The sequence below is a fragment of the Amblyomma mixtum genome, chromosome 1, assembly GCF_055824585.1.
Source record: "Amblyomma mixtum isolate Tamu chromosome 1, ASM5582458v1, whole genome shotgun sequence".
NCBI lineage: Eukaryota > Metazoa > Arthropoda > Arachnida > Ixodida > Ixodidae > Amblyomma > Amblyomma mixtum.
In genome coordinates, this window is record NC_143012.1 from 280,115,747 (window position 1) to 280,129,471 (window position 13,725).

Sequence of the window (13,725 nt, forward strand, 5' to 3'; positions counted from 1 at the left end):
CACAACATAGAAAAAGTCAACACAGGGATGTATGATAAAATTCTGCTGGATGCTGAGCAGTGTTGGCATAGATGGAAATGAGAGCCGACCTTTGTGTTGACTAAGCTCGCAGTCGTGAAATCAAGAGTCAACAATCCCCATAGAGGCTGCATGAAATTAATGCACCGTAATTTGAAGGCTAAATGGCACAGCTTGGGATAACAAATTAAACAAGCTGCAATTTGTAGAGCCTGTCCTGGGTGAGTGGAAGAGCTGTAGGCACCAGGAACATTTTGTAGAAGTAATTTTATGTTGTCTCTGCATTTGAGACACTTGCCTTACAACTCCTTCTGACAAAACAAGACAAACTTGTTTGTCACAAATGTGAGACGAACTTACAGTAAATTACATTTTGTTCTCATGCGCGAAACTAAAAAACTTAAGGAAAAGGTACTTAACTCAATTCTATAATGAATGCATCTTTTTTCACCCAGACGCTGCTCTTAGGTGATAATGCAGTGTTTGACATGCCTTATGTTGTTAGCTTTTTAAGAGAAGCAGGTTTTTTTGAGCAACAAAATTCTGACCCAGTGCTCCACTTGATTTTGTGATACACCTCAGCCTCTTTCTAATTGGGAGCTTTGAGATCCTTGCCCAGCCAAGGATGGTCGCTGAAATTACCGAATGTTCCTAAAAGCTTGCACTATTAGCCGTTTCTAAAATTTTTCTTTTGTCATTACAAGGTAGTATCTTAGGCCCTCTACACCACCATTGTTTTTTCATTTCTATAAAATTCCGCAGGTAACATTTCTGTTTCTTGAGCTTGGCACTTGATAGCCTTAGATGTTTATGCAGCACTAAACCCAGCACAACACAACATAACACAAAATTGCAGCAATGTCATTTAATTTGATAGCATTCTGCAGGAAATCCAGCGTCGTCGGCATTGTCAGTGAAAAATTCCTGGAGAAGCAACTTAGGTGGGCCACCCAGGTCACGTGAACTTGTGGCATCATCACAATCTGTCCATGAGGTTGTGAGCAAACGGACTACCATGGCAGGTGACAGTTAAATTAATGATTGGTTGGTTGCACAAGCCCCACAGGTGGCAGCACCTGCCATAACGGGGCAGTGGCGCATCGCTTAACCGCTGCACCACTGTGCCAGGAGTGGCATGGGGACTCCCAGAGATCTATAAATGTAAAGTTGAGAATGACCAGTTCCGCATACTATTAAGGCGGAGCTTAGATGTCTCCTCCAATTTTTCTCATTTGGCATTAAATCCTGCCTCCCAAGGCTGCATTTTATTCACCAGTGCATAACAAAGCTGAGGAGTTGTTTTTAGTTGTGATCGTGAACAGCTCGGGAGAGCACTGTCCCATTCCATTTCCACAGGTGTTCTGTACTGTGTTGGGTACAACAAAGACCAACAGTAAAGAGGATCAGATGAAGTACTGACCCATTTGCATTGCGTGAGGCAGATTTATTCAAATATAAAAGTGGAAACAAAGTAAGGTGGATATTTGGGGGAGGTATTTGCAGCTGTTGTGAGTCAAGAAAATTCGCCATGGTGGCCCTGCTGCATATCCTTGATATGAAGAGTAGAAATCTGTAACATCTTAGTGCTGGAACTTTAGGAAAGCCAGAATAGAACAAAAGGTTTGTGTACTATGAGTGAATAATTGAAGGTTTATCTTTGGAAAGGTGGAATCTTGTCCTAGGTTCGGGAAAAAGAATGGGGTGCGGGTGAGGAAGTATCTCTGGAAAGTAGTGGCTGGAAAAGCTCTTGTGTTGTTCTTGTCATGTAAGCAATATAACTAGGTGACCTCTGATTACCATGGCCGAGAGGCTGTACAGAGAGCAAAGGAAAGCTTAACTGGAAAGTGGTTGCCTGGGGAGGAGGGGGTATGGAGAGTGTAAGAATGCAGAAGTGGAGCGTGGTTGGAGAGTATGGCAACCATACAGAGGGTTGTTACCGTAAAGGGAGGAGAGTGTGGCAACCACCCCTCCCGATTGTTACCGTGGAAGAAAGATGGTATGGCGAGAGCGCAAGAATGCCCAACTGGAGGGCAGTTGCCTCGGGAAGGACCCGGAGGGTGGTTACCCTGCGAGGAGGGAGAGTATGGCTAGAGCAGAGGAATGTAGTACGGTACGGCGCTATAGAACGCGCCGCCCGAGGAGAGGCTCAGCAGCAGCAGTGCCGCTCGCCATTAACTTCGAACTGGAGAGGAGCGCTAGCTGAAGAATTAATATCTGTGGAAAACTGAGGAGTGCTATATCAATCCGCCACATACAAAACCATACCCTGCACCCGTCACTTCAGCGGGAGGTCGAACTAGCGGTCTTGGCGCTACAGCCTTCCACCGTTTTCCTCCGCTGGGTCCCTGGGCATTCAGGGATTGATCGCAATGAGCTGGCCCATCAGCTCGCCCGCGACGCTCTAAATTGGGCACTGTTGGTCCCCTGTCCCCAAGCCCTCGGAAGACGGTGGAAGACTCCTTGCACTGCTCCATAGCTGTGTCTCAAGCTCTGCCTTGACAAATGCCTTTAGCCGCCGCAGTGGCTCAGTGGTTATGGCGCTCGGCTGCTGACACGAACGACACGGGTTCGATCTCGGCCGCGATGGTCGAATTTCGATGGAGGCGTAATTCTAATGGCCCGTGTACTGTGCGATGTCAGTGCACATTAAAGAACCCCAGGTGGTCGAAATTTCCGGAGCCCTTCACTACGGCGTTCCTCATAGCCTGAGACGCTTTGGGGCGTTACACCCCGACAAACAAAACCAAGCCTTTACCCTCCCCCACATTCATCACTCACCAGGCTCGCTTCTTTTCGGCTCAATCAAGAGAATGCAGTCATCGCCCCCTCCCGCCTCTCTATCGCTATCGATCGGACCCTTCCTTTTCTAACTGTCCCTCTGCCTATGCGGACCTAGCCCATTGCGTCTTATATTGCCCGGCTGCACAGCAGTCGGGTTCTTATCCCCCCCGCCCCCTTCCCTATCCATCACCACCCGGCTCGACTGGCTTGGCACTGAATTGGAAGAGGAACAGAGTCGGTTGGTCGGTCGCCCAGGCGGTCGACATGCTCGGCCTGTAAATTATGGCCGAATAAAGGTCTTATATTACTGCTGTAAATGTACTGAAGGTGGGAGCCATTAATCCGACAGCATTATACTTCACATCATGTGAGTTCGCATTATGCAGCTGTCACGAAAGTTGCTGATTTGTCTAGAGCTCTATCTCTTCCTATCACTCCTGCATTTTTTACACGATAGCGTTAAGATCCCATTCACCAGAAATTCCGGCGTCGGTGTTGTGAGAAAAAAATTAGGCAGTGGCTTAGCTCTGGTTAAGGCTGGATATACAAGCGAAAAGCTGCAGTTATGCTTGTTTTGACGTCATGGCTGTCGCAGTTCGCGCACAATGCACTGGGAGCACCACGATAACTGTGGAGGCGTTCGGGCGTCCACACACTGCCTGTGCGGTCGCGGAGGAGGAGACAGTAATCGGCGTGGTTGAAATTCAGGGTGCACTTTGGCTCTCTAAAGTGCTGCAAGGCAAAAGCGTTTGCTGGTGCACTGTTTTTATCTTCATATTGTTTTTTTCTTCATTTTATTATTTTGTTTCTTTTCCTATTTTTATTGTTTTTATTATTTTATTTTTCATATTTTATTTTTCATTTAATTTTTATGTTCGTTTCTGTCCTTACTTTTTATTTTTCATTTTATTTTTATATTTATTTTCTTATTATTATCGTTCTTTAATCTTCCTTTGCTTACTGTTATTGTTTTTTATTTTTTCCTTATTTTTACTTTCTCATTCCTTTTAATTTATGAAACCCATGCATTCACTAGATGCGCCTTTATTCATGCTCAAACCTTGCGCCTTCGTGGCGGAGTGGTAGCGTCTCCGCTCCAAATGCCGAAGGCCCTGGTTCGATTCCCAGCCTCGACGCAGTTAAGTAGTGACGAGTCGGCGGCGACGGCTGCGGCCACCTGAGCCGTGCGTGATGTCACTCGGTTTCGCGCGTGCGCAGAAGTAGCAAATCTGGGCTCCGGCTCACGCGAAGCGTGGTGTTGACTAGTGAAGCTTTTCGCTTCAAAATCGCGAGCAATGGCCCTGGCAGATGGTCCCCAGAGAGCAACCTAGGTGGCGGGTGTATCACCTAGGTCACGTGTCCTTGCGGCGGGGCAGTTGCCGACAGGCCTCTGTAAGGCTAATCCCGCCTGCATATTTACACCGCCGCCACCCGAAACGGATAGAACTGCCCGCCGTGGCAGTTAATTTAATGATTGGTCGCTCGGGAAGAGCAACCTGGGTCACACAAGGCCCAACGGTGGCAGCACCTGCCATCGGAGGGCAGTTTTGCATCGCTTAACCTTTTGCATATATGGGAATTAACCCGAACGCGCCATACCTTTCAGGCTGAGCTTAAGCGTCCCCTCCAATTTTTCCCCTTTCCCTGTCCTCTTATTCATCCTAGCCACAGGTCAGGTGCTTCAGGATTCGATGGCAGATGCCGCGGCTAGCTGCATCTTTTATTTCTATTGTTATTTTATTTGTAAAAAAACGCTAATAATAATTGAGCACCACGTGACCTTGTGACGTCTTCACAGCCTGCCCACCGAGATGTGAGCAACCTGTCCAGCGTGGCACTGCACATCGCGCGATTGAAACAGGGTCTCGGCGGGCTCGCTTAGCGTATTATGAAGAACACATCACGAGCTAGTTGGTTTTCCATCACACGAAAACAGCGCAAACTACACAAAGGACGCAGAAAGGGGAGACGAGACACAGGCGCTGACTAACAATTAAAATTTTATTGCTCTGACACATCGGTAAATATACACAAGGCATCATCAAAAACAACAAGAAGGATAAGACATGAAACAGACAATCGCAGCAGGAAACGATCAGGGAATCATGAATGCCGAGCTGTCGCAAGGAAACGAAATTCCTTATCCAGAAGGGCTATGGATGGGGTGCTGACACAGCGGTCTGTGTCCCCTTTCCGCGTCCTTTGTGTAGTTTGCGCTGTTTTCGTGTCACCGTATTGTGTGTGCAAATAAAGATACGATGTTGTGTGCGTGTGCATGTGTGCGTTTACCGCGCACAGCGAGCTGCAGGCGTACAGCCAACGGGAGGCAACAGAATCAGCGCAAGACCTGGACCCTGGCGACCAGCGACGGCGAAGAAGCGCGGCAGCGCCGAGTGGTCATCTAAAAACGTTGGTCCTCACTATAGTGAACTATAGTCCTCACCTTCCCCGTCGGGAAAGAGTTGCCATCCTGGGGACTTAACGTGGGCATCCAAGCGATCACGGTGGCGGTGGTCCGTGGAAGGCGTGACTATATAGCTCTGTGAGGTAGTTGACAGGAGACGTACGGTGAACGACTCGATAAGGGCCGTAGTATTCGGTGGAAAATTTGCTGTTGGAAGGAACCGAAAGCAAAACGAGAGAGTCAGCGGGGAACATCGGAGCACGCTTGTCATTGTCGTGCTGGTCTGGGTGTCGGTAAGTAAAGGTCGTGTTGTCGTACTGGTCTGGGTGTCGGTAATAAAGAGCTTCCCTCTCTCTCGCGGGCCGGCCGAGCGGCAAGGTGGTGCCCTCCGTTGTTGACACGCGGTGCTCGAGAGAAGGTATACAGCGACGGACGACATTTTGCACTTTTGCTGGTAGGATATCCAACGAACGTGATCGTACGTTTTCGACGCCAGCGTATGAGCGCTTTGCAGGTCAGCGTGATGACAGGCACGAAGGTAGCATCATGGGCGTCCGGAGGGGGGGGGGGGGGGCAAGGGGGGGCGGTTGCACCCCCCTGGAAAATCACTCACTCGAACCGTGAGTGATGGCCGCACGCCAGGGGCGGTGGTGCGCTCAGTCAAAAGGGTAAAAGCAGCCCCGTATGGTCACATCTGCGAAATGCCGCGTCCGGGCGTGCGTCGTTCCGCCGTTTTCAAACCACGCCATCGTTAGCTCTACTGAAGGGCGACCTGTTCCAGACATACAGCGGCACCGGCGAGCATGTGTTTCGAGCCGCCTTGAGATGGGTGTCTGTTTCTTTGATCTCTAGAGAGATAGCGACACGGAGGCAGACAGTGCACGGGGCATCTTGTTTTCGCCTATCGTTACGCCGGTCACCGATGAATTCTTAAGGAGGGAAGGACAAATCAGCCGTGTCCACCCCCGCTTTGTCCGGCTGCTCAGGAGCAAGCGGGCGATGAGTTGGCGCCGCCGCCGCTCGCTGTCTCCTCCGATCCACGGGTAGCGCAGTTCGGTAGAAGCGCCGCTTTCAGAATCTCCGGCAAAGGGGATTAGCTGCTTTTGTTCACGGCGACGCAGTCTCCCAAGGCGCCCCCACACCAGCGTTCTTTGCGTCTTCTGCGAAAACCAGCGCCTTTGGTCAACGCAGCCCGATGGCGCCTGCCTGGCTCGCCTGTCACCTCTGGCTGGGCCTCAAATCACAACAGCGCCCATGTACTGTGCGTGTCAGTGCATGGTAAAGAGACCCAGGTGGTCGACATTACCCGGAACTCTGTACTACTCCATCCCTCATAGCCTGAGTCGTTTTGGGGCTCTGAACCCCATAAAAAAACAAAAACAAAATTTCCGACCGGAGTGGCGAGTGTCCCTTCCCCTCGGAAGTTGCGCGGCATTCCTTTCACCCCCAAAGTGCGCATTCGGGGATACTGCGGCAAGTAAGCCCTCGCACGTGTGCGCGCCTCTGTGTTTGTGCTTGGGTGTTTTTAGTGGCCGGTTGTCAGCGAAGCTGAGAACAACCAAGACAGCGGACGAGAAAATGACGAGCAGCGAGCAGTGTGTGTGGGGTTGCTCGACTGTGCGGATGCGCAAGCAAGATGGAGCGAGGTGTATGAAGCTGCGAGCGTGCATTTATCTTGTAAATAAGTTTTCGCTGTACATATAGTCATCTTTTGTTTTCAACGTACGCGTTCAACAGTTTTTCCAATCAATGTGTATGATGAGTGTGCACCGAGAGCGTGTAATGAAGCACAGAAGTGAATTTATCACACGTGTAATTACGCAATTCGCCCAGAAAAATCCGAGGCGCCTACAGTTGCTGTTCAAGGAAGACTGACTGAGTGACTGTAGTTGCGTGTTTGCGAACATATTGTGCTGTGTGCTGGTCATCAATCCAGATGAGTCGAGAACCTGTATGCAGGAAGACTAAGCACTCTTCTCCACGAAGTGATATAGCATCTTTTTGCATTTTTTTATTAATTTTAGTTGTTTCTTCGTTGATAAACTCCAATGTACCTCTCCTAGCCGCGCTTTAATTTGCTGTTTGTAATTTTTCTTTCATGTGTGCATTTTGTTTAATTTTTATTTATATATAAATAAATAAATTTACTCCGCAAATAGCGCCTTTTTGCTACGAACATACCCCCCCCCCCCCCCCCCCGGGCACCAACGGGGCCCCCCCCTGCAAAAAATTCTGCGGACGCCCTTGGGTAGCATGGTATGATAAGTGTCCATTTCCTGCCGTCATTGTTGTAGAAATAGTAAGCTATAGGCGGCGGAATACTTGAGGATGCTGAACCGTAGAAGGGACGCGGAGAATGCCGAGTAGGGAAGAAAGCCAAGGATCCCGTCACTGCTCGGAAGGCCCATTCGAGCAGTGACGAGGGCATGGCGGCCGAGAGAGCGCGTCGGCGTCAAAGATCTCGCGGCCACAGCGGTACACTACATTGATATTGCACTCTTGAAACCCAAGGGGAGTGCCTGGTGGTGGTGGTGGAAAACGTTTATTTGCTCTATTTTACAGTGGTTTTTGCGGCTTCAAATGGAGTCTTCCATCTTCTCTTCAGGGTCAGTTCCCCTAGTCCGGGGCTCCGCTGAGGGTAGTTGCCCTGCGTGCACGCCTTACTAGTCCTTGTTGGACTTTCAGGATGTCGCTGGATAGCATCCTTTCCCACTGTTCCGCACTCGTGTTTTCTATTATGGCCAGCTCGTCTATTTTCTGGCAAGCCCATGTGGTATGGTATAGGGTTGGTTTGTCTCCACACCGCGGGCACTCGCTCTCGTACTGCGTGGGGTAGATTTTACTTATCATGTTTAGGCACGGGAATGTTCCCGCTTGTAGCTGTCGCCATGCTACGGCGTCTTCTCTATTTAGTTGTTTGTGTGGGGGCGGGTATTTTCGTCTGATCCCTCTGTAGTAGTTTAGCATCTTTTTTTTTTGAAGTGAAGTCTTTATTTCATAGCAAAGTGTACAAAAAGAAGTACTGGTCAATCTAAGCACATAGTGCTTGTTTGAAGACCAGGCAGCCAGTGTTGCATCCTTAAACTACGACATAAAGCAATATACATTCATAATATTCACATAACGGGAAAAAATAATAATACAAGGTAAATACATGTAATACAATTCTATGCGAACAAAATATAAAAACGAGAAAATATAAAAAGGGAAAAAAAAGAAAAAAAAAACAAACCCGTCAAGTTTCCCACTTGACAACAACAAAAAAAAATCACACATTACAAGACAAAGTTGAACACCATTTCCATACTTCTCTCAGCATTACAGCTCGTGTTTTTAAATCGTACAGTATCTCACTTAGTTCATTGAATATCTGAGGTACATAATAATTTCTGGCTTTCTTTCCATAGTTCGTTCCTCAGCGGAGTCGGAATTGTTGGATGCTCGATCGGTTTGTTGCGTACCCTCGAGCTATCCTATCCGCCTCCTGATTTCCCGTAATGTCGGTATGTCCCGGCACCCCAACTATCGTGTGTTTGGCCTGGTTGTTTTATGCGAAGCATATTACTAGAGCTACACTACAGCCCGTCGAGCGCGGCGGTGGAGCTACCATTGACCTTTAGCGTGACACCACGTGACAACATGACGTCACAGCAGAAGAGAGATGGGCTACCGGCTCGCGCGGTCGGCCGTGGCGGTGGAGGCTCCACATCAGAGGCGCTGCAGCTGACCACGTGACGCTACAGCAGCGGTATAAAGCTGAGCTTGCCTCGCTCTCCGGGCAGGATCTGTCCTCGCTTCGGCGAGCGCGGCTTCTGCCGCTTATCTAATTTTTTCAGCAGCGTCCGCACCGGCGGACGCAGTTGTTGCTGCGACGCGCGTCTTTTCTTTCCCTTTTCTCTTTCCTCTGCTCTCTTAACTCTCCTCTGTCTGCACGTGGCAGCGGTGGTGGCTTGGCTCGAGCCAGTAGCAGGCCCGTGCAATTTCCTTTTCATCCTTCTCTCAGTCACAACAACAACAACAACAACAACAACAACAACAACAACAACAACAACAACAACAACAACAACAACAACAACAACAACAACAACAACAACAACAACAACAACAACTCCGGGCAGGGAGTATCTGTTCTCGCTTCGGCGAGCGCGGCTTCGGCCGCTTCTTTTTGAGCAGCGTCCGCTCCGGCGGACGCAGTTGTTGCTGCGACGCGCGTCTTTTCTTTCCCTTTTCTGTCTTTCCTCTGATCTTGTAACTCTCCTCTATCTGCACGTGGCAGCGGTGGTGGCTTGGCTCGAACCAGTAGCAGGCCCGTGCAATTTCCTCTTCATCCTTCTCTCAGTCACAACAACAACAACTCTCCGGGCACTTATACGAGGCGGCCAGGTGTTGGGATGCCGCCTAGAAGCAGGGCTGATTTGAACGAGAAGCGAAAGCTTCAGCGTGCCACAGAGACCGATGAAGAGCGGGATGAACGTCTGGCTAAGCGGCGTGCTCAATATGCGGCTCGGCGACAACGTTCTACAAAAGGAAAGCCATGTATTACCAAGCCTAGCCATCAATATGCTTCGCATCTGACTAGGCTTAACCTTAGCTAAGCCTCAGCCATTTTTCGGTTTTGCCACTTGAGCAGAGGATGCGGGGCGCGCTGTGGCTGATTCTGCCGTTTAGGTAGTTCCGGCATGCAGCTTTTGAGTCGGTGAGTATGGTTAAGGACCTGTTGGATCGGTAGCCCTCCGCTGCCGATAGAGCCACGGCTGCCTCTTCGGCCTCGACTATACCGTACAGTTCCGGATTGATGCGCTGGTGATTTCTTTTAGGTAGAGTTGCATGATCACTAATCCAGGAAAAAACACTCATCGGGATATTAGGAATCTGGGAATGCCTGAGTGTCCATCCTGTTGAGAGAAGCTGGCCAGCAGAGGGCGTGGTGATCTGCAACGACGTCAAAGGAGTGGCCATACAATTAAGGGCGAAACTTTGTTATGGCCTACACGATTGCTAAACACTCCTTTTCGATAATAAAGTAATTGGACTCCGCTCTGGTAAGAGCACGGCTGGCGTAGACGACAACATATTCGGAAAAGCCAGGTTTGCGCTGGGCGAGGTCCGCATCGAAGCCGGCGCCGCTGGCATCGGTGTGCAGTTCCGTTGGGACAGTTGGATTTTAGCAATATTAACTATATGGATTTTAGTGACGAAGTATGGGCGGCGAGGTCAGAACATGGTGAAGTGTCATAAATGCGTCGACGCGGGCCGGTGTCCAAGAGGTGATGTTAGTGGGGCCATTCACGAGCTTTGCAATGTCGGCTATGACACGAAATTACGGACAAAACGACGAAAGTAGGAGTAGAAGCCTATGAAGCTTCGCAGTTCTTTGAACGAGAACAGCGCTGATGAGTGGGACTCTGGCGTCTTGAAAGACGCGGAGTTTGGGTGCAGGACGAGGACCAGTCTCGTCAAGCAGGGCATCGGACGGCTCGACACAGGACAGAGAGAGTTCGACCTGACGACGGGCGCAGTCAATCGGGGCACGATGCAGGGACAAGAAATCACAGCCGAGAATGATGCCATAAGCACGAGTGGCGAGGGCGACGAATGCTATGAAATTCAGGGCACTGTCAATTACAACTCGTGCGGTGCAGAGGTGTCGATCGCCGCGGTGGCTCAGTGGTTATGGTGCTCGGCTGCTGTCCCAAAAGACGCGGGTTCGATCCCGGCCGCGGAAGTCGGTTTTCGATGGAGGCGAAATTCTAGCGGCCCGTGTACGTACTATGCGATGGCAGTGCACGTTAAAGAACCCCAGGTGGTCGAAATTTCCGGAGCCCTTCAATACGGCGTCTCTCATAGCCTGAGTCGCTTTGGGACGTTAAACCCCGAAACACGAAACCAAACTTGTGTGTTCTGGAGTCGACTTCGTGCTTCTACCGTAGTCGAGTCCAATCGCGATACAAGTTAGATGTCTGCGTTCGGGGGTTAGTATAGCAAACAGGGTGACTCAGTGCGAAAGCACTACTTAACACGGCCAAACCCAACCAAGAATCTTGTGTGAGGAGGAGCAGGAGGACGAGGAGAAAAAACTTTAATAAAATATAGTGTGCTTGTTTTCCTGAGTGGAGCCTTCAGACCACGGCTCCATGTGCCGCCGCGTTCTTACAGACCAGGCCAGGCCATCAGTCGCTGGTCTTGCGGGTTCGTGCTGGTCGGAGCGGTTTCAGGAAGAAGGGCTCTCAGTCCATGACACCGTTGGCCAATGCTATCTTCTCGGCATGCTCGATGCGCCGGCGCTGGTCGGTCGGCTTCGTGCTGGACAGTGCGATATGGGATGGCTCCGGGCGTGTTGTGAAGGTCCAAACGGAATGGTAGAGTGTAGGTTGGTGTTGGCAGCTCAGGCATTTGTCTGGGTACGATGGGGAAGAACGAGATTGTGATACTGGTTACACGTGTGAGTCTGCAGTTGACGCCATGCCACAGCTTCGGCCTTGATCAGTGTTGTGTGTGGTGGCGGTATTATTCTTTGTATAAGGCAATGCGGGTGTAAGTGCGCAAAGCCGCGCGGGCGCCCTCTGTGTCTGCTTCCTCCTCCGCTTTCGTCGACAGCGAACTGAAGGCTGCTACTCGGAAAGGAGGCATGCCCGGTCCAAACGGTGCGAACGGTGGGGAATATATCGCGATTGACTGGTGAGAGCGCTCGCATATAGCCTGCAAAGATAGCGTACTCTTCGCGAAGGCGCAGCACGCAGTCTGTGAGTCTGTAGTTATTGCGTATGTCGGTTTGGCGTGGTGTTCGTCATTTGTGTCCATGTGGTGTATGGAAGCCAGTGCTACCGCTATGGCGGTCTCCTCAGCCGTCGTGCTCGAGTTCATGCCGTGAATGAAGCCCGTAATCTGAATTGGGCCAGTGGCGTTTGTAACCGCTAGTCCCATAGCGCCTGTGCTGGACGGCGAAATAATTGTTTTGGTCAGAACCGTATTGGCGCGGAAATGCCTTGACTGGCTGTCCTACGGCCGGCGTGGAGCTCGGGGTGCATGCTCTTGGGGCTGGCGTGACACTGCTGCGAGTTTGGGCAGGATGGCGTGGTACCTCTGCTGCAACGGAGTGGTCGGCTCCGGTACGGCCCACTCTCTCCAAGACACGTGAGCTGGCCGGTCCGTTGGGCTTCCACCAACTCTTCTGCCGTATTATCAGTTTTTTCTCGTGTTGGGGCGCAAATTAACGGCAGGATGCCTTTTTACTTTTTCGAACAACGGTTTATTAACAAGGTTAAACTAAGAGTGATTACATGGGTGCGTACGGCTCAGCGTCCATCTTGCGTCTGGTTCTTCGTCTTCCTCCCCAGGGCTGCTGGTCGCCCCATCGCCCAGGGTTGTCGGACGACTGCGCTTTTTCCGCTGCCCGCGTCTGTCACCCGCAGTCTGTCCACTCTGGGGTTGGGAGTGCCTTCGAGGTGGAGGTCGCTATCGGGGTCGACTTTGGGTCATTGGGTGAGCGCGGATAACGAGCAGTTCCGACTTTGAATAGGTTTTAGGCGCAAAAAGCAGACAGACACATAAGGTAGGTAACAGGACCTATGTGTCTGTCTGTTTTTTGCGCCTAAAACCTGTTCAAATATGAACCAAAACCAACTAGCCCAGCAGAAGGCTAAGTTCCGACTTCTCAGGTGCGCACGTAAGCCCGCTCTCAGTCGCGTAGTTCTGCGTCACCTCTACGGCTTCTTGAAGGCTATCTTGGATGTGGCCGGAGCCTGTCGTCATCCATATCGTGATGTCGTCGGCGTAAAGGGCATGGTGCTCATCAGGAATTTTAGAGAGCAGCGGGGGAAGGCCAGCCATCCTCGGAGTAACTCGGGTAAGCTCGGGTTAGTTCGGAGGACCGTAGACTGTACTACAGCCAATGGGTGGAAGCTCGGGTAATGTCGGAGAAGCGTCGCGCCAGCGGTAGCCAATGGGAGGAGGGCTTCGCGCCAGCTGCCGCCGAATGGAGAGAGGGTGTGAAGATGAAAAGCGAGAAACGCGGTTGCGTGCACATGCAAATGCCAGAAAGAAGAGGCGAAGAGTGAACACGTGCTTTCGCACGTCGGCTCGGTTTAACTTCGTTAAAACCCTACCATTTTTTTTTCCTTTTTACGCCAACAAGCGAATTCGCAGCAATTAAAATTTCTCAAAACACTGAGCGTGGCAGCACGTCTATTTTATTGCAGACAGATTTTGCTTCCAGCACTAATGCCAATTTTTTGTTTCTGAGTTTCTAGTCTTGTGTATCTTCAAAAAGTAAAATGAGTGCACGATAAGCATAGAAGTTTATTAAAGAAATATGCACCTGAAAGGGTTAGCTTACCCAGATGGTAGATATTAATCGGCAGCCTTCTGGCTTGATGCCTCTCAAATGGCAAGGATAGCTTAAAAATGCGTTTCTTAGTTTGCAGTTATTCCATTGTTGAAAATGATAGTTACCTTCGATTCTTGCATTCGCGAGAAGAAAGCGGAATGTATAAAACGTGAGCAAAAAGTAAAAAGCCAGCAAG